Here is a 25613-nt window from a genome sequence, read left to right as displayed (position 1 = left end):
CTTAAGTATGGATCCTTATTTTGGAATTTTTAGTGAGTGGAATGGGGAAACTACATTTTGAAGTCGTAACCTCAATAAATCTTATTGTAGTCTTTATACTCTAGAGGACACAGTAAGAGAAATCATTAGATGTAGAAGTCAACAAAGATAGTAAATCATCCAATCATCAACACACATAAAGAACAATCATAACACAAGTAAATGGACCATCAAAAACATCATTAGTGTTTGAGTTTCTCCCTCTAGATGTGAGCTTCTTGTAGCTAACCATTCAACACTTCTAACTCAAGCCAACTCTAGGAGTGATATCCCATCTTGGGAATTATATATAGAAACATTGGAATTAATATCCGGAATAGAGAATATAGAATATGAGATAGAGAACAATTTCATGCACAAAGAATCAAAAGACATTTTTTTTTTCACCATATATATTGAAATCCTCCAATTTCTTACCTAGCCAGAATAGAAACTCAATTGTCCTACAAGAATTTAATTTTATTTGTAGTCATATATATTGAAATGCTTGAATTTGATGTTATAGAACAATTTTATTAAAATACAATAAAAAACATATGTTTTTTCACCATATATAATGAAATGCTAAGAACAATTTCAAAACAGGGATGATAAGAGTATCAATTGCTATCAACAATTTTTATTTTTGTCTGATAAAACTATATTTTATATTAATTCTGAAAATGATTGCATTCTAAAAGAAAAACCTCCACAGCTAGCCAACCAGACTACCGAAGTCGGTATACATAATGGTCCATACATAACACATTGAAAAAACACAGTCCTTGCTTCAAAAAAGGATGTATGTTCCATCTCGCTACTCCACGTGAATAGTCATTGTGCCCTCTTCCACATCCATCACTTCAATGTTCCTCACTTGGTTCATTTCTATCTCCCTACTAGAGCCTTCACCGAACTGCAACACATGACCTTGCTTAGTTGTTCCTCTTCCACAAGGTCAACCTTGTCATTTTTTGCGTGCAGGAACCGTTTGTTGCACAAGTGCTCTATATTCTGACCAAGGTTCCCATTTTCCCATCTCCACATGGACTTGCTAGACATTGACCATCTCAAGGTATTGCACAATAGCATGCATTCCAGCTTGTGCTGCACTTCTTCTTGCCTCTTTATCAAATGTGGAGCTCTAGAGCAAGAATAGTCACAAGGGAGGAGTGAATTCGCTCACGTGAATCCATGCTTCGTCCACACTATCAAAGTCATCCATGTCTCGTGCCAAACCTAATAAACCTTCCATTCCCCCTAGCCATTCCTTCTTGACACACCTGTTCATGATTTCTCTGACTTTCACAACAGGTCGGAGCTCCAGACACCATGCCATAAATAGAGACACTATGTCCAAATTCGTTATGTACTTTCGTCCATCGTCTATATACTTAGGTCTAAGGATTAACTTCACTGTAGAAAGGAATGCATTGTCTTCATAGATGAACAAATTCATCAACCTATCATCGCTTATTCCTCCCCAAAATGCGACTTGTGTTTTGCTTCTCTAAAGAAAAGTTGGCCTCCATATTTGAATTTGAGATACCTATAATTCCAAAACAGACAAGTGAATCTGTCAGACTAACAATGAAGTCTATAAATTATTTGAATTTTAATCAACCTATGCGTTAATTTTTTAGTGCTTTCTAATAACTAAATTCATCTACCACAAGTTCCATGCTATTCTAGAATCTAAGTACTTGTATTCTACACCATAGTCTGTGGATGTTTTTGTACACTTACACATATCCATGCTATCCTATGAAGACCTTGGATTCATATGAAGCACATAGCTAATAGAAAGTGTCATTCTAATATCGACCAACAAGGCACATTATGTGCTTTCACAATTTCATGCATGACCACTCAAAAATGGTAGTATGGATTTTATAGTAAATGGCAACAATTGACTAACACATCGCTAACACGTTGTCTGATAGGTCCATTTTGGAGGGTTGCAATGATTCTAGTTCCAAACGAACCTTTCGTACAACGTGATAGCGATGTGTTAGTCAATCACAACCATTTATTGCAAAATTGACGGTGTAAAATGCATGACTAACATACATGTTAGTCAATCCATTCTATCATTTTGGAGCCAAAATAGATGCGTCCCTTTTGGAGCTAGAATAGCTCCGGTCGGTCCCCTAACACATGTGTTAGTCAATTTGTACTTTTGTTTTGGAGCCAGACGGGACCAACTAAAAACCTAACACGACTTTTAACCCTAACATGGCTAACTCTAACCTGACTTCTAACCCTAATGCGGCTAACCCTAACCCAGCTTCTAACCCTAACGCGGCTAACCCTAACCCAAAATCTAACCCTAGCGTAGCTTCTAACCCTAACATGGCTTCTAACTGTGGGGTGGCTTCTAACCCAATCCCACCTGTCCAATCCAAAATCTACAATTACAAAGATTTTCTTTTGCCTCGCGAAACGGTGAAAGCATCTAAAATAGCATGTTATGTGCCTTCACTGATTCGCAGACTGCATGTCCGCCTTTTGCTATGGCCTCGTAAAATGACGAATTAGATTATCATGGCGTGTTATGTGCCTTCACTGATTCATGAACTATGTGTCTACCTTTTTCTATGGCCTCGTGAAATGACAAATTAGACTATCATGGCGTGCTATGCACCTTTTCTGATTCACAAACTATGTATCCACCTTTTTCTATGGCCTCGTGAAATGGTGAATTCGACAAAAATGGCATATTATGTGCCTTCACAGATTTGCAAACAACCTGGCTTCAAAACGAACCAATCAACGACTATGTCTATTATGGCGCATAATGCAAAAAGCAAAAACCTATGATTCAAAAGGGCCGATCCACTACCATGGCTTGTTAGTCACGAGTCACGACGTAAGGTTTTTTGGAGCCAGCATACATGCGTCTCACACGGTCTCTAACCCTAACGCAATGGTACGCATCTATTCTAGCTCCAAAACAAACAATTTTTTGACATAGGCTAAAGCTATTCAAACTACATATAGAGGCAAACAAGAAATGAAAACAAACAATGCAAACCCTGATCATTTTAAATGAAATCCAAATAGAAACAAGAAAAATATGAGTTATAGAGGCAGATTTCAACATACCTCATGGCCACCACGACATAGAAAACTGCAGTCCCAGAAATCTGCCCTCAACAATGAGCCTTCAACAATCAAGCCTTCAACAATCAGACACCCTTCAACAATGAGCCAGAATATATGCAGCCTGCTTCAACAAGAGCCCTTCAACAATGAGCTAGAATAGATGGAGCCTGCCCTTCAACAATAATGTTTTCGTCGCGCATTAGTCTTCTCTTTTCCACGTTAGGCAGAAAATGGTGCCACCTTTTTTTATGAAGGTACATTTTGTGAATGTGATGCCCTCTTTTTCCCACCGGTATATCGTCTGAATGCGGTTTCTTAAATTGTCAATGGTTTTTTTAATTTTATGGCTTTTTTTTAAAGCCTACGCCCTCTTTTTCCCATTGGCATGTCGTCCAAACACAGTTTCTTCAGTCGTCGGTGGTTTTTTTTTTTCTGGCTTTTAATGTGCATGTTATGCATAAAATACTGTTGCTAACCACTAAGTGAGCTACGGTCATCCTCCGACATGTCCACGTAATTTTGCATGGGGCCCGACGATTGAAACCGGCAGGTCCACGACAACTCCACATCACATATTGTGGGTCCAGGCACTGCAGAAAATTGGCATGGTATGCATGTCTCAGACATGTATGTTGATGCATGTCGTTGGTATGAAAGGTCACTTTTGGAGCTAGAATAGACGCGTCCCTCAAAATGGGTCATCAAAATGAGTCTTAAAATAGGTCACAAAAATGGGTCATAAAAATGGGTAGTTAAATGATTCATAAAAGTGGGTCATCAAAATGAGTATTGAAAATAGGTCATAAAAATAGATCATAAAAATGGGTCATGAAAATGAGTCATAAAAATGGATCATCAAAATGGGTACTCAAAATAGGTCATCAAAATGGGTGTTGAAAATAGGTCCTAAAAATGGGTACTAAAAATAGATCATAAAAATGGGAACTAAAAATGGTCAAGTTCAAACATATAACAAAAGTGAATTCAAAAATAAACACACATGATAATATACAAATATAAAATAAAGTGGTTGTGAAATTTTAAATAAATTTCACAAAAAAATTATTCATTTCACATACAACTTGTTCAAATGCATTTACAAAATGTGAATGTGAAAGTGAAAGTTCATATAAATTTCATACAACATGTGAATGTGAAAGTTCAAATAAATTTCATACAACATTAGTTCACTTCACACATTTGTTCAAATACACACTTCACACATAAGTGAATGTCAACTAATACACATTTTACACAAAGTGAATGTGAAATTTAGTTGAAACACACTCAAAGTAAATGCTAAAGTTGAAACAATCTTCACATAAAATCAATTCAACCACACATGATATAAACACACACAATGCAAATGTGTAAAGTTAAAACACAATCAACACAAAGTTGTTAATTTTGAATATAGTTTGTTCAAACATACAACAAGAATATATGTCAAATTTGGTACATTCTTTGTACAAAGTAAATGCAAATTTTTTAACATTGATAAGTGAATGTTAAATTTTACATTTAATGCAACATTAGTTCACTTCAAACGTATTTTGTTCAAACACATACTTCACACATAAGTGAATGTCAAATAGTACATATTTTTAAAAAGTGGATGTGAAATCTCAAATATAAACACATCCCACACAAAGTAAACACAACAAAAACACACAATGTGAATGTGGGAAGTTTAACACATTTCACACAAAGTTTATTCATTCTACATATAGTTTATTCAAACATACAACAAAAGTGAATGGCAAAGCTAGTGCACTCTTAATACAAATTAAAAGTTAAAAGTTAAGTTCAAATGTACGTGCACACATGCCAAAATACAAATATAATAAAGTGGTTATCAAAGTTAAAACACATTTGGCACAAATTTTGTTAACTTCACATTTTGTTCTTTCAAATACAAATTTTAAACATATGCAAAAGTAAATGCAAAAGTTTAAACATTGGTAAGTGAATGTTAAAGATTTACTGTACTCTTTACACAAAGTGAATGTGGAAGTTAAAATACAATTCATGCAACATTTGTACACTTCATACACATTTTGTTCAAACACACGCTTCACACATAAGTGAATGTCAACTAGTAAATATTTTACACAAAGTCAATGCGAAATATCAAATATAAATACATCCCACACAAAGTTAGTTCAAACACACAAAGTAAATGATAAAGTTAAAAATTCACTTCAAACATGAATGCAAACAAAGTGATTGTCAAAGTGTTAACATTCAATTTTAATGGATGCCAAAACACACTAAACAAACAAGTTTGAAAATCACTTCAAAGAAATAATTCTAATGTATGTCAATGGTCAAACACAAACTTCATATAAACAATACAAGCAACCAAAGTGAATGCCAAAGTGTCAAAGTTCAAACATGCAAAGAAAATTTTAAAATGAATCTGCCAATATTCAAACCCACCCAATAATTTAAAAAAATTGAATCATTGTTCAAACACATACTTCACACAAACAATAAATAGATTCCCAAAATAAAACACATTAAATAGACATGTTTCAATTGCAATTGCCAACACAATGCTAATTATTATGATGTTAGGGGATTACATAAACATATTATAATGCTTAAATAATTATACTACACTAAAAATGTCAAATCATTAAATGTGAGGATATAAAAATTAAAAATTAAAAATTAAAAAAATGTTAAATTTTATACAATAAAAAATAATATAAAATTAACACAAATAAACTAGACTAAAATGAATGCCTATGGCCAATGACCATTCATCCTTGGGAAAGTGACAAAATAAAAAATATTATGAAATTAGCACAAAGAAACTAGACTAAGAAGTATTCAACGAAAAATCTCTTTACATATTACATTTGAAGTTGACCCATTTCAACAACTGATACAAAAACAACATTCAACAACTGATTCAAAAACAACATTTTCTCTAGTGTTAGATATTATATATTATTATAGTCAATTACAAGATTTCAAACATTTTTAAGAAACTTTGAATACTACATTTATTATTTGATTTCAGCAACTACTCATTAAGTTTCCAAACATTTTTTAACCATATTGTCAAACACTCACATCAATCATGTTTTAAATTTATATCAATTTCTCTATCAATGAAATATACCATTATTAAAATAAAACTAGCATAAGAAGATTCAATCAATAACTTTAATGGAAATATATGAATGCTTACCGAATGTTGCAAAATCTTTTAGATGTACTAAAACCTTCAAAAAGTAGAACAAAAAATTACAAAACATTAGTACAAACAAAATATCTTCTAATACATTTTCCACATATATTTAATCAACAAATGCAACTTTAAAACAACACTTCTAATACAAATTTTTCACATATATTTAATCAATAAATGCAAGTCTAAAACCACACATTTCTAAGTTTGTGATTAAGCACACCCCACCTAACAAAATACAATTATATTTTCACAAAGGAAACACCTACCTAGATAATAAATCCCTTCATAGACACATACATACATAATAAACACCTACCATTATATCTTAAAATTTCAATATAACTATAAAAAGGTGTGTTACCAATTTATTCAGATACAAGGATAAGAAAAAGAGTAAAATTAAAGTAATCTACATAAAAAAGAGAAACTAAACAAGAAAATCCTACAAAGTAAAATATAAGTTTATGTAGCATTCTTTGAGAAGAAGACGGAGAAAGTTTAAGTGCATTACAAAAGAGTAAAATTAAAGCAATCTACAATATAAAAAAAAACCTACAACAGTAAAATATAAGTTTATGTAGCAATCTACAATAAAAAAATCCAACAACACTAAAATATACGTTTATGTTGCATTCTAGAACGCTTATAACTGAAACACAAAGAAATTTTAAGAGCCAAGAACTGCAGTATCAGCTAATTTCTAAAGAGGACCAATCCAAGCACTGATAATAATGGCCCTAGTTCATGCCTCCAAAGATAGTAAAGACAATGCAATATCTGAAATCATAACTAATGCAAAGAGGTCCTACAATTTCATTTTTCCCAACTATCGAAATTACATAGAGAGAATATACATTAGTATCCTTGAATAACCAAAGAAAACATTATTGTGTTGCATTAAAAAAGAGATTAAAATTAAAGCAATCTACATAAGAAAGAGCAACTAAACGAAAAAATCCTACAACAGTAAGTCTATAACTGAAACACAAAGAAATTTTAGTGCATTTAAACCTTAACAGCAACTGCTCCACTTCAATTGCAGTAACAACTAATTTCTTAAGAGGACCAATGCAATAACTGATAATAATGGTCCGAGTTTATGCCTCTAATGAAGTATTTGAAACATAACCAAATAATTTCTTAAGAGGACCAATGCAATAACTGATAATAATGGCCCGAGTTTATGCCTCTAATGAAGTATTTGAAACATAACCAAATAATTTCTTAAGAGGACCAATGCAATAACTGATAATAATGGCCCGAGTTTATGCCTCTAATGAAGTATTTGAAACATAACCAAATGATGCAAGTGTATGTTTTCCAGTAACAATCCAAAACAAGACAACAAAATTTGGAAAGGCAAAAGAAAAGAAAGACAAAATCTGGAGATGAAAACTAAAATTTTCTTTATATAGACCACAATAAATCTCTAATTCTCCATTCATTAATCTAGATTCTAGGCATCACTCTGCAGACTCAATTATACCCTAGACACCAAATTTGACCAATGATGCATTGGTATTTGTAAAATAACAGTAAGGATTATTCCGTTCAATACATACCCTGGACACCAAATTTGAGCCTTATTGTTTAGTGCAGCTATCAACGGGCAGCAGTAATGTTTGAGAATGATGGCCATGAAATTGGAATATTGAAATTTGGGAAAGGTGGATTAGATTGCAGCTGTGATTCTGTTTAGGGGACCGAAATTGCTGGTGTGATCCATCCTGGGATGGGGAATGTTTCAGGTGATCAAAGTGTTCTGAGAAGTCTAATGAGGCATATCAGAGTGTTGAAATGGGTTTTGGGTCATTGCATGCACCAATAGACTCCAAAAATGTGGTAGAAACATGTACTAAGTTGTCAGCACAAATTGACACAAAACAAAAGGCGCAAGTGTGTAAGGTGGATTAGATTGTAGCTGTGATTCTGTTTAGGGGACCGAAATTGCTGGTGTGATCCATTCTGGGATAGGGAATGTTTCAGGTGATCAAAGTGTTCTGAGAAGTCTAATGAGGCATATCAGAGTGCTGAAATGGGTTTTGGGTCAGTGCATGCACCAATAGACTTCAAAAATGTGGTAGAAACATGTACTAAGCTGTCAGCACAAATTGACACAAAACAAGAGGCACAAGTGTGTAAGGGTGTGCACTTTTCTCCTTTACAATAATAAACACAATTTTCAAATTTTGTCATATGCCTCGTAATAAGAATAACTAGGGCACTAGTTTGGCTTCATACTAAGAAGCTACAGCTATGGCCTCAATTCAACCTCATAATAAAAACTACAACTACGACCTAAATTTGTTCTCATAAAACTGCAACTATGGCTTTGTAATAATAACCACAAATATTGTCTCAAATTGTTCATGCATTTTCCCCTATGGAATTTGGAATGGGTGCATGAAATGGCTTCATACTAGAATCATGTGGGGAGCCCATGCTGTCATTCTTTGTTGTATGTGTTTCACATGCACGTGTGGTAAGTAGTCAAACATTAATGCATAAGAATCCCAAAAAATACTTCCATCCAAAAAGGGTAGTAGATTGAAAACATGTCTCTATCTAAATTCGTTGATGTCACTGGCTACGGTATCATGCTACCTTTTACAAGTCACTTTAAGATTTCAACTAAGAGCAGAAAACATAGTAGGAAATGTGAAGTGTAAGGTCATCATGCCAAGCCTTATGCACCACTATTAGAAAAGAATTAAGGCAGCAATCTAAATTTTTATTTATTATTTTTCATCAAAATTTATAGTATCTGTAGGAATGGTGCAGAAGGGTTTTCAGACAATTGAAAACTCAATTGATAAAAGAAAATGATAAATTGGTAAGTTATATAACCTTTTTTTTTAAATGTTTTAAATCAAACCAAATTAAGTGAATGAAGATGTAAATATGGTAGATTATTTTCAAAAATTTAACCTTGAATTAAATAACTCTACATGAATGAAAGCATTTAAAAATGATTGTGGAAGGAAATTTCAGTACTCAATCTAAATAGATACAAATTCAAATGTTGGTACCTGATGTAATTCCTGATAGTTGCGATGTGTAATCCTGCTTCTTTTTTCTTCCTCCTCCTTATCATTGCCAGTGCTTATTTTTCTCCTCCTCCTTATCACTGCCAGTTCCTATACTATACTCTATTGAAAAATCATCACCCATAAAAAGAGATAAATACATAATACCAATAAAACTTAAAAACAAAAATCTACACATAATTTATAAGAATGCAAAAGAAAAATACAGAACAACATATAAAAATGAAACTCAAAGGAAAAATAAAAACAGAAGAATGACAAACAAAAATAGGATGACCAAAAATAGACAAAGAAACTAACAATATTGAATGGCAGGTAAACAGAACATTCCAAACATTCATTCAAATCATTGAAATGAATCTTACTTCAATCACCCAAGCAAGCTTTCACTGCCAGAAAATCAGAATAAAGCATGATCTATAGATTATTTATGCAAAACAAGTAAAGCTTGGTGATAGACAGTTTAACAATGCTATTGGTAAGAAATTGGCCAACTAGATGAAGAAATAATTAAGAAAGATCACAAACTCACTTCTATAGGTTAAGAATTGATGAAAAATAGATTAAGCAGAATCATGGTCCCATCCAGTTGTTAAGTTCTATAAAACAGTAGTCACTACTTTCAACCCCAAAGGTTTTTGTGCCCAAAAAAATATTCAGTGCTATAACCCAATATTTTATTCATTCCAGCGCAACTGCAAATAAATTTCCACATGGACCTCCCCTGCTATAACAAGTTTAGTAGAGACACCACCATTTGATCCCTTGATCCTTCTATAAATAGATGCAACAAATGCATACCCAACAACACAGAAAACAGTCCCTACAATGGCGGTTGCTGAGCTGAAGAAATCAAAGATGGAGGTGAAGAATGGTGAAAAATTTAATTATTGCTGTGATATCAAGAAAAATGGGCAGTGGTAGCGATGGTTCAAAGAGGAAGAACAACAATGAGAATTTCAATTCAAAGATGTTATCATCTGATGCCCTGCTTCTTCCCTTGGGACTCACCAATAAGTTCTTCTTTGTGCTCTGCTTCGCTGCATCATATTTCCTAATGGGGAGATGGAGAGGGAAGATCAGGGCCTCAACACCCCTACATGTTGTCAGCTTTGGGGAACTTGTGGCCATTGTAGCACAATTGCCTTTCTTTATTTATTTGCTTGGATTCTTTGGCATTGATTATGTGCAAAACTTCATTAGCAAAGGCTATGATGGCTCCTAGGATGATTTTACCATGGAGGCAGATTTCAACACCCCTCCAACAACCTGTGAGATGGCAGCCAAAGAAGAAATTGTTTTCAGGAAACCCGAGGTCCAGCTCAAAGGAATTGCCCTTGGTGACAACAAGGATGCAAACATTGCAGCTACTGTATGTAATGGTAGTGTAGCATCCTGTTCTCTTGAATCCTCCCTTGGGGACTGCAAAAGAGCTGCCTCTGTGAGGAGGGCTGCCTTGGAGCTCATGACTGGAAGATCTCTGGATGAGTTTCCCTTGGAGGGATTTAATTATCAATCCATTCTTGGGCAATGCTGTGAGATGCCTCTGGGTTATGTAAATGTCCCTGTAGGCGTGGCAGGGCCTTTGCTAGTTAATGGGTCTGAGTACATGGTGCTCATGGCAACCACAGAAGGTTGTCTGGTGGCCAGCACCAACAGAGGTTGCAAGGCCATTTTCTCAGAGATGGCATGACTAGGGCCCCTATTGCTGGGTTTCAGAGTGCAAAGAGAGCTGCAGACAAGTTCTATATTGAGGATCCCACAAACTCTGATAACTTGTCAAACATAATTATTTATACTGATCAAGAGTTTTATTTATATAATTATAGAGCATCTTACCTATCATATTGATAACAAATAGATGTAGAGACATCACCAGAATCTAACATTTTATAACAAAGTCTAATGAGGCATATCAGAGTGCTCCAATGGGTTTTGGGTTGTTGCATGTACCAATAGAGTCCAAAAATGTGCTAGAAAATGTACTAAGTTGTCAGCACAAAGTGACACAAAACAATAAGTGCAAGTCTGTAAGTGCACTTTTCTCCTTTACAATAATAAACGCAATCTTCAAATTTTGTCATAGGCCTCTTTAATGTTACTACTTGTGATTATCTTTGTATCTTTAAAAATTATTATACATTAGTAATTGACTATTAAAGCTCCTAACCATATCATCAGATTTATGCCGGTTTCTGAAAAGCGGTTTCGTTCTAACTGCAAGCATAGGTCTCAAATTATATATGGGAAATCTCACTCTGATTACAGTGCACTAAGCCTCCTTAGCCACAAATTTTATGGTCAATTTCCAATTACATTTTTTTTCACTAAAAAGTGTTCATTATGTTTACATTGTTATTGACCTAAACATCTATTTCTGCAATGATTCCGACCCTGTCGCTAGTTCATCAATTTGGACACTCTTATGATTTTGTAATGCCACTTTTAAATTTTAAGGCTCTTACATCACGTGAAAAGTCTCCAATCGCCATAGTAATAGGGTCAAACATTGGTCTACTGGATGTGCAGCAGATAGCATGTTTAGTATACACATGTTCTCAAAGCAGGATATACCTAGTTGGAGTTTCTAATGTTTTACAGGTCAATATAAGATTTCAGCTACGAGCAGAAAACATAATAGGAAATGTCAAGTACAAGGTCATCTTGCGAAGTCTTATGTATCATTATTATAAAACAATTAAGGCAACAATTGTAGAAATCTTATTATTTACCCAATTTAAATTCATTAAACATTTATTTATTATTTATTTTTCATCAAAATTTATAGTATCTATAGGAATGCTGCAGAAAACCCAATTGATCACAGAAAATAATAAATTCATAAAAGTTTAATCTATTTTTAAAAATGGTTTTAAATCAAACTAAATTAAGTAAATGAAGAGGTAAATATGATAGACTGTTTTCAAAAGTTTGACCTTGAATTATTTAATAAATCTACATGAACCAAAGCATTAAAAAAATGATTGTGGAAGGAAATTTCATTACTCAATCTAAATGGTGCTTGTAATATACAAATTCAAATATTGGTACCTGATGTAAATCTTGATAATTGTGATGTGTAATTCTGCTTCTTTTCTCGTCCTCCTCCTTATCATTGCCAGTGCTTATTTTTCTCTTTCTTCTTACCATTGCCCATGCTTATTTTTCTCCTCCTATTAAAAAATGATCACCCATAGAAAAAAATAAATACATAATACCAATAAAACTTTTAATAAAAATCTACAAATAAATTAGAATGCAAAAGAAAAATAGATCTCACGGTACAAATAAAAACAGAGGCATGACAAAGTTAAATAGAATGTCAATCAAAGAAAACAATAGTATTGAATCGCAGGTAAACAGAACATTCCAAGCATTCATTTGAATTATTGAAATGAATCGGACAAAATCAGAATAAAGCATGATTTATAGATTATTTATGCAAAACAAGTAAACCTTGGTGATAAACAGTTTAACAATGCTATTGGTAAGAAATTGACAACTAGATAAAGAAAGAATTAAGAAATCTCACTTTTTCTGGTTAAGAATGAATTGATTAAGCAGAATGATAGTCCTATCCAATTGTTAAGTTCTGTAAAACAATAGTCAGTACTTTCAACCCCAAACGTTTTGTGCCCACTCAATATATTCAAACAAATATGTTACATACAAAGGACAACAAGATGCTCACTCCATGGGAAGTGTTCATTAAAGTGGCCAGAATATATGCACACATACCCAGATATCTATATAGAGAAAATGGACACAAGAATAAACACAGTTGTGCATAGAGAGGGAAATGAAATTCAAAACAGATGTTTTTGCATACAAAATATGAATTCCAAATTGTGTCAAACTGTGTGTCTCTTGATTAGAATATCTAAACCCAGTTGCAAAAACTGTTAATATATCCATACCAATTCCAAATTCAAGTCTAGATTAGATTATAATTAAATGGGTGTGAATTAAACCTGGATGGCGAACTGTTCCTGCTGCTCCTGTAACACACACACTCTGGTCTGCTCCAGTCTGTTTGTCCAATGGTCATAAGAATGTAAACAAATGAAAACATAGAATACAAACAGAAAAAGTAAGGATCAGAAAACAAAAACACATAACGAAAATTTAAAACCAAAACTCAATCAAAACTCAAAACAGAGGCATGGCCATGCCCAAAAACATACACCACATGAAAATTAAACAAACAAACAAAAACAAAGAAAGAACAGTCTGCGCTACTTCTCAGATAATCTGCCCATTTAAAAGAGGCGAAATCTGCTTTTTTCCAACGGTGAAATTTGGTTTTTCAAACGATACATAAGAAAAAATAAAGTCATTCTCTCAATGCCTGTAGTTTGAGAGCCGTTGGAAACGCTCTTTTGTGGGATGAGGATAAAATTTGAAACTAACTCGTAAATTTAAACAGTTTTTTTCAAAAATCTACATCCAAATTGCTCATTTTAATTGAAATGCAAAAGATTTTTTTATGATGTTTAATTTAAATAAGAATTGCTATGATTAAACTTCAGAGCCAATTAAATAAATTAAAAAATAGCATGAAAAATAATTAAGGTGAATTAAATAAATTGTATAATATATAAACTTGTGGATTAAATTAATGATAACTGATGTAAAATAATTTAGAAATAAATTTTAGTTTTAAGAAAAAAAAGACTTATAATCTAATAAGACTCTGAGAATATTATCTAGTAGAATCAATTTATTACATTCTAGGAAAATGCTAATATTTAGATGCTCATAATGCTTAAATTTGAAAAAACTTAGAAAAATTTTGTGGGTCAATCTTAAGATTCTAGAATATGTCATTATAGTCTATTGCTCTAAAAGGTCCAAGAAACTAAAGAATAGTGAATTAAGGAAATCAAGAATAGTAACCCAAACAATTAAATATTGAAGAAAACATAAAAATAGATTGAATGTCAACTAAAATATGAAAGGACCAAGAAAGTGGCAAAGTGCCAATAAAAACATAATGATGGCATGAAAGAAAATCAAGAATGGGTAGTTTGAGGAGCCTAAAATGATGACTTGGTATTAAATTCAAAAAAGATATAAAATCATAATTAGAGTAAAGACATTTGTTGAAATTAGAGAGGAAATTATATATAAAATCTAGGGATAAAACAAGCCATACTTAAATAAGAATTGAATTTTAGAAAATTCTAAAAAAACTTGTGAATTCCCTATTTACAGATATAATCTTAATTGCAATGTCTATCTAAAATTGACCCTAAGTGATAAAGTGGGTGGCTATTTTTTATTAAAATATAATGTTTAAAATAAGTTATGGCCAATTGAGAAAACAAAACTCCTTGTTTTTAATCAATTTAGCAAATATCCAAATTTTAAAATAAAATATTAATTGAGTTGGCAAAAGAAAACCAATTTTTTAATGATTCAAAGACATTAACAATTAGTCACACAAGTATCGACTTATCTTTTCATAATGTTTGTTAACAAACACTTATTTTTTGGGACATACATCTTTGTAGAGAAGCCTCTTGCATGTGCACCTTTTTTCTTTGGTTGAAACCTTTTTGCAAGCATGTATTCATATTTCTCTCAGGATTATCTTTCTCATATTTTCTTTTGTTAGTACGCCGTTATCTCAATTTCAGCTTAGCAAAATTGGGATAGCCCCCACAAATTTTGTCCAAATCATGACTTACAAAATCTAAGCTCTTTTTGATTTAGAGCGATTAATTCATCTCTAGTATCAATTTTAAGTTAGTTTAATTTTTGGTCATTTAAGTGTATTGTTGGATCCTACTCCACACTTGGTTTGCCTTTTTTGTGCAAAACAAGTTTGTGAACCCGAAATGCAACTTTAAGTGCAAATCAGGTCCATGAACTCGATTTGCATCTCATTTATTACCCACAAGTTGAGCATTTATGTTTCCAAGTTCAATTTTTATTAGGTCTATTTTTCCTCTTTTTAATCCATCTCTTAAGCTTTTATTTTTATTTCTACCATTGTCATTCTAATTGGAAGACAAGCTCATCAATTTTTGTCATTTTCATCTAGATCCTTAGTTTTTTCTTAAGTCTAGGGTTTTGTTTTTTCCCTAAGTTTGGGATCATGGCCACAAACATTTCTTTTCTTTTTTGTACCCTACCAATGATCTTAGTTATGGCATGAGTCAATTTTATGGCCTCGAATTACACCATACTTTAAATTGTTGTTGTTCCTTTATCCTTTGCATTTGTCGTTGTGTCATGTAGATAGGGTTTATTGGCTCACCCTACGAGACACACAATTGTTGTTTTGTGTAGTATGGGTTGATAGACCCTATCCACACCATTTTTTCCATTGTATTATTCTTACGGTATAGTTTAGGTCAATAAACCCAAACTATATGTTCATTGTTGTAGTCGGGTTCATTGACTCGAACTGCACTGAAAGTCTTACCATTGTTGTTTGGTGTAGTTTGGATCCACATATCTGAATGTAAGGACCACATCCATGAGAGATTTTTTTTAAAAAAAAAAACTTGTTTGTTAAGGATTAAGTGCCTACAAGTTGCAACAACCTTAGAAACAAAATTAGCAAATAAACCTTTCAACTAAGCTATTGAGCAATCTAGAAACTAGCAAGGAATACAACCATGTGGCGAATACCTTCTTTTATCAACTTGTTGCTTTGTTGTCCCAATTGGTGATTGGACTCTCTTTTTATTGGTGTGGGTGGGGTGCAACAATCCTAACCATGTGAACCGCTGCCCTATCCACCCCATCCAGACAGATATGACAACCCATCTCCAAAACAGTCTGAAATAGTCATAAGGGGAGGTGTGGATGGTGATGTCACATCCCATATAGGACCAACATGTCAACATGTGTGGTCAAAGAAACAATACAAACCAAATTAATAAAAGAAAATAAATATTCTTAAGTCATATAGCATTTATGAATGACCCAGCTAGAAGAGACTGCCATGTATTAATGAGTAAGGTTCCAAGTATAGAGGAGGTAGTCAGAGGGCATGGCATCCGTGTTGTTGACAATACATTCTTAGAAATTACAAGGGAAAGAAAAGAGGGGTGGGCCATTAGTGAGCATGGCACACCAATCTTGAGGCTTATCTATATTCACATGCATTATAAAAAAATATGTTGAAGGCCAAAAGGAAATGAAAATAGTATGATCCCATACCCTGCACTTAGATGGACGCGTTTATTCTAGCTTGAAAATGGACCTGTCGTACCATCGACATGCATCGACATACATGTTTGAGACATGCATACCATGCCAACTTTCCATGGTGCCTGGACCCACAGTATGTGACATGGAGTTGCTTGTGGAGTTTGTCATCACTCCTTGGGGCCCACACAAAATTACATGGACATTCTGGAGGATGGCCGCAGTTGGCTTCATGGTTACCAATAGTTTATTGTGCATAACACACATTAAAAACAAGTGAATGAATAAACCACGTTTGGACGACATCTCGATGGGAAAAAGAGGGCGCGAGCTCCAAAAATTGGTACGTTTGCTAGACCAAAGACTAACATGGCACGATTCAATGTACCAACGCGAGAAAAGTCACATTGAGATTAGTTTATCATTTGTTTTATATGGTTTGGATTTTGTGTTTAAAATCACTATGATTTGCATTTTCAGTTTGAAGCTATTACGGATAGTTTATATTGCTTGATATAATATGGATTGGTCGTGTTAGGGTTAGAAGCCGCGAAAATAGGTTGCGTTAGTTATAATCCTTGTTTCATGAGTTAACATGTTGTGCTTAAAATTGTCTTAGTCGCAATGGTGAACAGGCCTAACACGTGATGTTAGTCCCATATTTTTAACTATAGATTTTCTATTGGATGACTGAGATTGGGTTAGAAGCCGCGTTAGATTTTCAATTGGTCGTGTTAGGGTTAGAAGCCACGAAATACAGGTCGCGTTAGTTATAATCGTCGTTTTGCAGGTTAACAAATGGGCTTAATCCATGAAGTAGTGAAACGAAAAAATTCGCAATCGACTATGTCTATTCACGTGAAACTGTGAAAGCACTTAAAGGTCGCGTTAGTTATAATGGTCATTTCATGGGTTAACAGATTGGTCTTAAATCACGAAGTAGCGAAACGATGAAATTCACAATTGACTATATCTATTCACGCAAAACTATGAAAGCACTTAAACAACATGTTCGTTGCAATCATCGTCCAACAAGTGAACAAATGGTTTGACTCGTGAAGTCATGAAATTGTGAAAGCGCATAACAACCTGTGTTAGTTGCAATCATTGTTTCGCGGTGATAGAGAATGTGTTTAAAAGGTTAGGTGGGAAACTCCGAGAGAACCTAACATGTTGTGTTAGTCGATAACATCATTTTGCAGGTCAACCGATGGTATTGACCCATGAAGTTGTGAAAGAGCCTGACATGTTGTGTTAGTCGCAATCATCATTTCGCTATAGTAGAGAGTGTGTTAAAAAGGTCATGCACAAAAGTGAGAATGAGGACAACACGACGCGTTAGTCGCCATCACCGTCTTGTGGGTCAAGAGATGTTATTGACCCGTGAAGTAGCAAAATTTTGAAAGCACAAACACATCGTGTTAGTCGCAATCGTTGCTTCATGGTAATAGAGAATGTGTTTAATAGGTCATGCACAAAAGTGAGAAATCACCTAACACAATGTGTTAGTCACAATCATTGTCTCACGGGTCAACAGATGGCATTGACCCGTGAAGTTGTGAAATTGTGAAAGCATATCACACGTAGTGTTAGTCTTCATCGCTGCTTCACGATAGTAGAGAATGCATTGAAAAGGTCATGCGCGAAATTGAGAAAGCGCATAACACATCATGTTAGGCTATATCGCAATTGGCTTAATGAAATTAAGTTTTCTATTAGCTATGTGCATAGGATGAATCTAAGGTCTTTGTAGGAGAATATTATATGTGAGGGTATACGAGACATGGATAGGTATAAGTAAAATATTGAGACCTACCTTAATAGGCAAGGTTATTGTACCTAGCGATTATCTACCAACATTATCAAAGTCACAAATAGATAGAGAATAAGGTTGAATAATATAAGTATCCACAATGATTTTACACTTATAGCTCACCATCTGAATAAATTCAATCATATTTGATGTTAAACTATCAGTTGCAAAAACTTATTCGTGCGTTTGAGAAAAAAATTGTTTAAGAGATAATACAATATCTGAAAGGGCCACTAATATTGTTACTATTTATGAAAAGAAATAATAATTCAAGGCACCAATAGTCCTCTCAAACATCGAGAAGAGAAAGGGGTGGTATAGTATCAAGATCCATAAAATAGGATCTAATCTCAAAATTAGTATATGACAATAGTAGGATAGGATAGGGCCAAAATGGGCTTAAAATGATCCAAGAGAAGGCATACTAAAGTAGGGGCCCAATTAGAGTGTGAATCTTGTAAAGGATTACAATTTACAACACTATAGAATGGTAGTAACATATCATAAAAAATTCTAATTAAAAACTCAAATCAAGAATTCTAATGATAGTAACTTAGGAATTAGCTAAGAAAGAAAACACAAACAAGAGGAGGATAATGAGGACCCAAGTCAAACTTTGTTACCATAAAACTAATTCCTTGTATCAAAATAATTATAAGATGTAGATCTCACAATCTAATTGACTCATCAAGAACCAAGGAAAACTAGAACATTTAAATATAAGATAACATTTGACAATAAATTTGAGTAGAAATAACTTGGGATTCATCATTCTCTTTTGAAATATGGGGTGTGCATGCAAGGAACGCCATGTTTCTGTTGGCAATTGACAATCATCCAGTGGTTATCGATGCTTGATTAGTGGTTTACTCTCCCTTTCTTCTCTCTATTTCTTCTCTCTCTCTCTCTCCCCTCTCTAGGTCTCTCCTATACTCTCTCCCTCTCTCTCTCTCACCTTCCCTCCTTATCTCCATATATATCCTTCCTTCCCCCCTCCATCTCTCTTCTCCTCCTATTGTTTCTCTCTACTCTCTCTTTGTTCTCTTGATCACTACCTATCCCTCCCAACGTCTCTCCCCATACCTATTTTTCTCTCTTATTTTCTTCTCTCTTCCTCTCCTATCTACCTCTTCCCTCTCTAGGTCTCTCAGTCACTCCCTACCCACCTCTCCCTCTCTTCTTAGATCTCTCTTTCTCTCTATTCTTCAATCTCTCGTCTTCTCTCTCCCTCCCCTCTCTAGGTCATCACCTCTCCCTCCTCGATATAGTATTTAGATAATGTTGGCAAATTGCTCAGCGCTCCCCTCGAGATTCGTGACAAGGGACTAACTGCCTCCTATGTGATTCATATCTCTACAGTTTGTATCGAACATTGACAGATCGGTCTTTTGATGCAATGGAAAACTGGGAAAACAAATGGTATCAGAGTGTTGGGTCATGGGTTCGAATCCCCTTGGGTAACACTAAGGGGGAGATTGTTGGCAAATTGGTCAGTGCTCCCCTCGGGATTCATGACAAGGGACTAACTACCTCTCATGTGATCCATATCTCTATAGTTTGTATCAAACGTTGATAGATCGATCTTTTGATGCAATGGCAAACTGGGCCAATAGATAATAGGTTGTAGGATATAAGATTTACAATATAAGGTACAAGATTGATGGTACATAGTTTAGGGAACATAGGGTTGAGGGTAGTGGTCATATTGATTCCTCCCTCTATCTCTCCATCTTCCTCTCTCTCTCTCTTCTCTCTCACCTCTCTCTCCATGAACCATGGTCTCTCCCTCCCTCTCTGTCTCCCCCTTCCTTTCCTTCATATATATCTTCCTCCCCTACTCTTTCATACTCTCTCTCTCCCCTCTCTCCATTGTCTAGGTCATCGCCTCTTCCTCCTAGCCTCTCTCTCCCTCTCTTGCATTTCTAGGTTTCTCCTTCCTCTCTCCACCTCTATAATACTCCATCTATGTCTCATTAGGCACCTCTCTCTATGCCCCTGTATGTATGTCTCCCCTCTCTCTCCCATCTAGGTATACAAGATTGATGGAACATTGTTTAGGGTAGATAGGGTTGAGGGTAGCACAGTGGTATTGATACTTCACTCTATCTCTCCATATTCCTCTCTCTTTCATCTCTATCACCTCTCTCTCTCTTCTCTCTATCACCTCTCTCTCCCCCCTCCCTATGTCTCTCCCTCCATCTCTATCTCCCCATTCCTTACCCATGTCTTCCTCCCCTACTCTCATACTCTCTCTATTTTATATATTCTAATACATGTGTTGCTCTTTACAAATATACCTAGAGGGTGAGAGAGAGGTTAGATAGATAGATGGGAAGATAGGAGTGAGATAGATAAAAGGGGATAGAAGAGGAGAGTTGATGAATTAGGAGAATGAGAGAGAAGAGGAGGGAGGAGTGAACTAGAGATGGGTTATATAGAGATATAAGATACCTAGAGCGGGAGAGAGACATGAGTGACCTAGATAGGGGGAGAGAGAGGGTTGAGATAGATGGAGGAGGATATAGATAGGTTGGTAATGAGATATGGATGGATATGTAGAGAGGTGGAGAGAGAAAGTGGGAGAAACCTAGAGAGGGGTAGAGAGGGTGTGATGGAACGCTAGTGATGTTGATGGTAAAGAGAATAAGAATTAGTAGGGAAGGGGGAGAGAGATGGGGATAAGGGGTAAAATACATGAATCCTATATATACCCATTGCATTCCACCACCACCAATAAAAAATATTTAAGATAAATTAAAATGACTCCTTCAACCCTAAATCTATAACTTTATTGCATTTTATTTTCCCTAATTTAAACAATGTATACTTAATGATTTTGCCATGGATTATACCAAACAATATCATGTGTACTAACATGTGATAATCATGCAAGGATAATTACCTAACAATCTCATGTGTAAATGCCTCTATTACCTAACTTGAGGACCATTCTATTATATAAACATGTGATAAGCATGCAAGGATTATACTAAACAATCTCATGTTTAAATGCCTCTATTACCTAAAGAGGAACATTCTATTATATAAATCATCCATTTTGTATAACATCAAATGTGGAAAAAAAAGCAAATCTTGCCAACCATGACCTAAGCTTGTGCATGTTTAAAAGATAAAATATGTAATTTAACCTATGACTTTGTGTTTACGATGTAATTTTATCACAAACCTACAAAAACATGAAATGAGGAATACACTTTTGTTGGGGTGCACATGCTTCTATTACCTAAAGAGGAGTGTTATGGTGTCCAACCATTCATTTGACATATCACCAAATGAGTTAACATTAAAATTAAAAAAAAACTATTAAGCCTTTGTTATTATTTTATTTGTGTAGACATTTTAAATTTAATTACATATATCTTGCATCTAGGTGTTCATAATTAGAATCATGATAGATTTTATCTTGAAATTCGTGAGAACTTTTTATCTTTCATGAGTATTTCTCATTCTTCCTAGACTTTAATTTAGAATGTATTTTATTTTAGTATTATGTGTTAGTTTTTGCTTTAGTAGTATCTCCTAGCCATCTTCATGGTCTTATGTCTAATCTAACATACATGATTTCATCTTACCCTTCTAATACGTTCCTAGAATTCATCTTGCCTTTGTGCATTTCTTTAAGAGAAGCGAGTCATCTAGTTCTTATCGTAAATGTAGATCACTCAATAGACTTTGAAAGTTTAACTCATTATATATTTTGATGAATGTTTCACATCTAATAATTCTTGTATATCTAAAATATCTCTTTCTTATTATTAGACCTAAGGTTTGTTATCACTAAGATTTACTTTCTTACCTCCATTCATTTTATTTCTTTCTTTTATAAATAAGGTTATACAAATTTTTATCTAAAAATATAATACTACAATATTAATAAAATACTATGGGATCACACCCTTAAAGATTAAGTGAAACCAACTCTTTACTAAAGAAAGAGTTCAAATGACCAAGCCCAAACATAACACATCAAAGCAACTAATGCAACACCAATAAGAAAGGGCTCTTTATCATCAAGTTGTTTTATTCATGCTTTTTGTCCAAACAAAATTATAATCTTGAGGTCCTTACAAATGTTTTCTTTAGTAGACTAAATCCACAATCAGAAATTTCATGGAAGGATTTTGAAGATGAAGTGCTCAAGTCATGGTTTGTTCAACCTTCCATACAACCTTTCTTCATCAGACACTTTGCTTTATTCAAATACATTGTATTGGCATCCCACAGACCATAAAGATCTTCTCCTGGCATGCATAAACACTCCAAATCTTTTTTATAATTTTTATGTGATATAACTGGATCTTCCTTCATGATGTGTTAACAACACAAAATACAAATTTGCCCACAGTAACTTCTAATAGAAGTCCGTAAACCTTTTTGAGTACGACAACACATACCTGAAGCATCAAAACCAAATATAACAACCCGTGCAACCCGAGTCTGGTAAATATCTTGGTAGGCAAGCTCTGCGACTTGTTCAGCGTAATGATCCTTGAGATTGATCCATAGAATCATTGCCGCTCTCTCTTTAGGTCGTGCATGTCAATCAACTAAATAGTATGACTTGTCCAGAAATCTTCGAAGCAAACCCACCTTTTCTAACTGTGTCTAGGCAGACAATATAATTGGGCAGCCAACCATCTCCATGAAATGACAATCCATCCTATTATGATGAAACTAAGAATTGAAAACATCAATGGTTTGTCATGTTTGCACGACTTATAGAGGATTGCAACACAAATCATGACAACTATCCAAATAGCTGAACTGAAAAGTGACCTGGAGATCACATAATTAACTTGGCAGGTACGGGCAACAAACCATGACCTGAGCACTTCATCTTAAAAATCCTTCCATGAAATTGACTCATTACCAACCTCTCTACCCCTCTCTGGGTTTCTCCCAATTTCCCTTTACCATGAACATCACTTTCTATCTACCCCTCTCTTTAGCAGGCCACAAGATGTTCCTGTGGTGAGCAATTATATTGGCTCAGTTGTCATCAAGAGATCATCAACCAAGTCTTCAATTGTCCCATCACATGAATTCTCCGGCTACTCCTCCATGCTTATTGCTCACCAGATCCCAACAACCCACATCCGATAAATTGAACAATCTGCGACATCCAAACCTAGAATAAAAAAATGGAAATGAAATTGCAGCATCAGAAAATGAAATTACATGCTGAATGGTATTCAAGTTCCTCCAAATAGTTTTAAGTAATGTTCCCTTTTTTGCATAAGGAGGTGGGGTCTTTATGTAAAAAAATTTAATGATGCTTGATACCCATTGTGGATGTAGTTAGTTCCTACATGTGGGTTCACATTTTACAGAATTTTTACATTTGAGTGCTCTCAAAATGCTACCTGGTCATACAAAAGCTGTGAATTCGTAAATGCCTGAACGCAAGGTACATTGAGTTTTAATGCAGCCAAGAGACCATCTATGAGAGTCAGGTCTTCAGCCACAGTACCATCCACATAGAAGTCCAACTTCTTCTGCACTTGCCTCAGGTTCTCTCCGTTGGGTTTCTGTATCACAACTCCTAAATACCATTCAACGTTTAATTTCTGGCTGCGACATCCAAACCTAGCATCAAAAAATAGAAATTAAATTGCACCATCAGAAAATGAAAATGGATTTGCAGCAATAGCGGTAGAATTCAAAACAAATATGAAATTATGTTTGGGCGGGAGCGGGAGAGGAGTTTTAAAATTCAAATTCAAAGTTTTGGACACACGTGGCTACAAACTGTAGCCGTGCCCGTGAAGCGTGACTGGAGAGTGCTTGACAAATGTTATCCGCGTGAAAATGTTTTCCGTCAACTGCAAAATGACAACATGCCTCCACGTCAGAAGCCCAATGATGGGTTCCAGAACGTGTTGTATGGCATGAAAGAGCATGCAATTTTGGAGCTGCATCATGACATGGCATGCCGTTTTCGAACCAGAATAGCTACAACCCACTTAGACTTGGATTGTAAGAAATTAAGAGGAGAAGGATATTGGAAGAGAAGAGAATGGGGAGGTGATGAAATGGGATGGGGGAGCGAATGCACAAAAGGTGGGAATATGTATGGAAATGAAGAGATGGAGAAAGGTAGGAGAGGGAGATATAATTCCTCAAAGAAATTTGGTATCATGGAATGCCATGATTGCAAGATATGCACAAAATGATTGTTAAAAGTTTTGGGAACTTTTAGGTAAAGTGTCCAAATTCCACATCCCAAGCGAGCTTCCTCCCTATTGCAATGAAAATGAGATCCTTGAATACGCAATGCAAGTTGACCAAATCATTGAGGGAGATGAATTTTTCCTAATGTTGTAATTGTAACTGCTTTAGTAGACTTGTATGCAGAATGTGGACACACAACCCACGTAGGTGAATTGTTTGACAAAATGTTTGAAAGAAATGTGGTCTCATGGAATGCAATGAATGCAAATGATGCATAAATTGGGTTGTGAAAAGGCTTTGAAACTATCAAACAATGCAACTAGCATATGTGAATCTATTGCTGTGACCTTCTAGAAGAATCATGCAAATACCATAGCTATCCGCTGCCCATCTCAAGTTACAACAGCAAGGAAGAGCCACGCATAACCCCCCAAAGACTATTCTACATTATTCCAAACTTGAATTCTTGAGATCGCACTTTCCTCCATGACCTGCACCACAATTAAAAGATCATTAGAAATGGTATGCATTTCAATGGGTTCGTGAGGAATCACCAATCTTTTGCTTAAAAGGAAATTTAGGTATTTATCCCAAACTCAATTCTTGCTAGTTGGTTTGATTCCTAATGTTGGGTGGTTCAAAAATGGATCGTCTAATCATTTCCCTCTAATGAAGAAAATCTTATATTAACAATTATTTCCTTTATGCATGAAACGCATTGATGAATGAACAATAATTATGTTACTCTGTTGACTTTTATGATTCACATAAAGTATGTCTTTCGTGTGGGAATATAGGCATAGTGATTATGAGTTAATAATATGTCAACAATATTTTAGATATAGAAGTAGGTTTTACATTCCTAGATCCTTGAATGTATTATGTGTCCACATTTAAATACTTGATAGTAACCAAAACTTCAATGCTATCTAAGTTTTATTTAAGGAAGATTATTACTCTGGGAGCTAGGGAAATAATTATAAAGGGATGATTCTATTAGCTACGAGAAAATTTAGTTTGAAACTCTTAAGTGTTATTAGAGATAAGCCTATATAAACCTATACTTGGACTTGTA

The 25613-nt window shown here is 34.6% G+C and overlaps 1 long non-coding RNA gene across 1 annotated transcript in view; it reads right to left on the bottom strand.

Moving 5' to 3' along the window:
- LOC131077691 (uncharacterized) overlaps positions 1-13590 on the bottom strand; it is a 28038-nt gene extending 14448 nt beyond the window's left edge. The window contains exons 1-4 of the long non-coding RNA XR_009113627.1: positions 13344-13590; positions 12424-12545; positions 9355-9474; positions 6323-6356 (exon numbers count right to left, since the gene is read on the bottom strand). This is a non-coding gene — a long non-coding RNA (uncharacterized LOC131077691). The remainder of the gene's footprint in view (positions 1-6322; positions 6357-9354; positions 9475-12423; positions 12546-13343) is intronic.
- Between the last annotated feature and the right edge of the window lie 12023 nt (positions 13591-25613).

The sequence above is a fragment of the Cryptomeria japonica genome, chromosome 8 (genome assembly GCF_030272615.1).
Source record: "Cryptomeria japonica chromosome 8, Sugi_1.0, whole genome shotgun sequence".
NCBI lineage: Eukaryota > Viridiplantae > Streptophyta > Pinopsida > Cupressales > Cupressaceae > Cryptomeria > Cryptomeria japonica.
Note: the sequence above shows the minus strand (reverse complement) of the source record. Positions and strands in the feature narration are given on the sequence as shown.